Source organism: Chrysochloris asiatica, unplaced genomic scaffold (assembly GCF_000296735.1).
Source record: "Chrysochloris asiatica unplaced genomic scaffold, ChrAsi1.0 scaffold00100, whole genome shotgun sequence".
In the NCBI taxonomy this organism is placed as follows: domain Eukaryota; kingdom Metazoa; phylum Chordata; class Mammalia; order Afrosoricida; family Chrysochloridae; genus Chrysochloris; species Chrysochloris asiatica.
The window spans coordinates 207,047-209,786 of NW_006408618.1; positions in this window are offsets into that span (position 1 = coordinate 207,047).

Sequence of the window (2,740 nt, forward strand, 5' to 3'; positions counted from 1 at the left end):
TGAAGTCTGAGAGACGAAGTTTGGCCATCCTGGCTCCAAGGAGCACTCTGGCTGCACTTCTTCCAACACAGATCTGTTGGTTCTTTTGGCAGCCCATGGCACTTTCAATATTCTCTTCCAATACCATAACTCAATATATCCATATCATGGGTATAGAGCAGTATATGAAATAAAGCTGTTGATGTTGTTCATCACCATAATTTTTGGCATAAAATTCAGAAAGGAAGAAAATGATGCTCTATTGGGCTTTCCACATCTGTTCCAGTGTGAGCTGTTCTGTGATTTAAATTTCTCTTTACATAAAAGGCAAGAGAGGAGTCTAAGTGAAATAGGTCACATTTGTTTTAGGTCCCTCTCCCCTTAGTTTGTCTGATAACCCTCTCCACTCTGGTTCCCCTGCTCTACTTCCTGTCTCAATTTGCAGAGTTGTCACTGTTGGAAGGTAATTTCTTGATAATGGCTTAAGGTGTTATACCCCATTCTCCAAGAGAGACTATATTTATCTGTCAATATAATACTAAGAGATTCCATTAAATTGTAATGATGAATCTTGCTTTTCTAAAAGTTGATTAAAATAAATTTTTCAGCCAAAGTGTGGATAATTTTTGACTCACCTTTGTGTTACCATTATGTGTCATGTAGAAGAGCATCATAAATGTATAGGCTATTTATTTGTATTGAGGCACAATTTGCATAAAAAACCCATGTTATTTTAAGTGTGCAACTTAAATCACACAGGATCAAGATATAGTTTTCATGTGCCCCTATTGCCGTCAATTCCCCAGCTCTGCTCTCAGTCCTAGAGTGCTTTTTTTTTTTAATGTTTTATTGTAAATTATATGATAATTTACATAGGAGAACTTTAGTGTTACATTCATTCCATCATATATCATCTCATTGCCATGGTTCCAATCCCCTCCATGCATCATCAACCACCCAAAGGGTATATCCCAGAAACCCGCCCCCTACACTTCCCCCTCCTCCCCGCAGTTTTGGCCCACAGTCCCTTTCCCTCTCTGGGTCCAAAGTCCCCAGTCGCTTCACCACTCCACATCATCATCTCTGTCTCTATCTCAGGCATCTCTGTTTCTCTGGGTAGGGTCCCACTCTCAGCTCTTTTCTGTTGATGGTCCCAGAGGCCTCCGCTCCTATCCTGGAGAATCAATCACTCCCTTCCTTGTTACAAAACTTCCACCTTTGCATTTTCAACCCTCACAGTCCGTCCTGATAAGCATTGCTCACTACAGTATCATGAGTTACCCATCTGTATCTCCTTTCATCAGCTCCACCCAGACAGATTGAATAGTACCTACTGGAGGTTCTGCCTTCCGCCATGCTCCTTAGCACCAGGTTCCCTCTTGAAAGCTTGTAAGCCAGTCGCTTCTTGCCTTTGTAGTCCCCCCCTCCCCATTTGAGTATCCAATGTCCAAGCTGCCCTTCTCTGTCCACTCTGTGTGTGTTAATGTTTCTTGCTGTGAGGATTTGTTCCCTCTTTTGAGTCGCTGCTCTATAGGTATAGGTCAAGTTCATCAGACTGTATCAGCTCACTCTTTTTTTTGTTTTTTTTCCCCCCTCTTCTTTCCTCTCCTGGTTGAGATCCTATCATCCAGTCATCTGGTCCAGGTCACGTGGGTATCATCTGCAAGTGTGGGCGCTCCTGTGCATATGTCCTCTCTTCCCATCAGCCGGTAGCTCCACTCTCCTCTTGAGTCCTCTGTGGCCACGCCACTGACTCTGGGCCCAAGAGTCCCCAGGCCTCTTCACACTGCTTGCCAACCAGGTCCCCAACTGGGTCCACGTAAGTCCACTGAACATTGTAGGGCTTAGCTTGCCGCTTCATTGCTGCTTTTACCCCACTTCCCCCCATCGTTGATGTGTGTGGTCACCAATCAGAGAGTGCATTTCCGCTGAGTCTTAGTCTTGGAAGGGGGTTTGCATTGAGAGGACCTGGCCACTTGCCTTGATGTTTCCTAGGGAAGCGGTTTGTTTGTTCTTGTAGTAACAGCCCATCTGCCTCCATTTTTCCTGCAGGTCTTTCTTTCAAGAGGTATCTTTTATTCTTCTAGCCACTCCAGGTTGGTCTGCTCATCCTTTTAAGTGGAGATTTCTCATCTCTGGAGATCTGGATGTGGTTTTGGTTTCTACCTATAGTTTTATGTATTGCAAAGGCTCCGCAAGAAGCCTCGTTCACTGGGTACACTGTAGCCCCATTTTAGGTATTCCCCTAGAGTGCTTTTTGTCATTATGGATTAGATCTGCTTTCTCTAGAATTTCATATCATTGGCTTCATGAAGAATGTAGTCTTTTGTATTTGGCTTAGTGAGGCCATAAGTTTTGAAATAAACACAATTCTACTCATATATCTGCTTTCTGTATGGAATATTCATTTGTGACATCTGCAGTTTGGTGTACTAACCTCGTGGCTAGTGATTGTGCATATGACCATGATGATCTGGGTTTGTGATTTTGCTGTTTGTGTCAGCAAACACTTCTGCTGATTGTGTCAGAAAGAAATGTTTCCCATCTAAAAATCTTTATTATCCGTAGTAAGTTACCAGCTGATAATGAGGAATAAACCTTTGGGTGATAGGAGAATTTGTGGATTCTCTTTTTTTTATTTGCAAAATTATTTAAACCTTACATTATGTAACGCTTATGTTGTGGATAATCTGGCATGCATGTAAACCATAATCAAATGGCATCTAACTTTTAACAAATTAAAATTAGTAAACCTATGAGA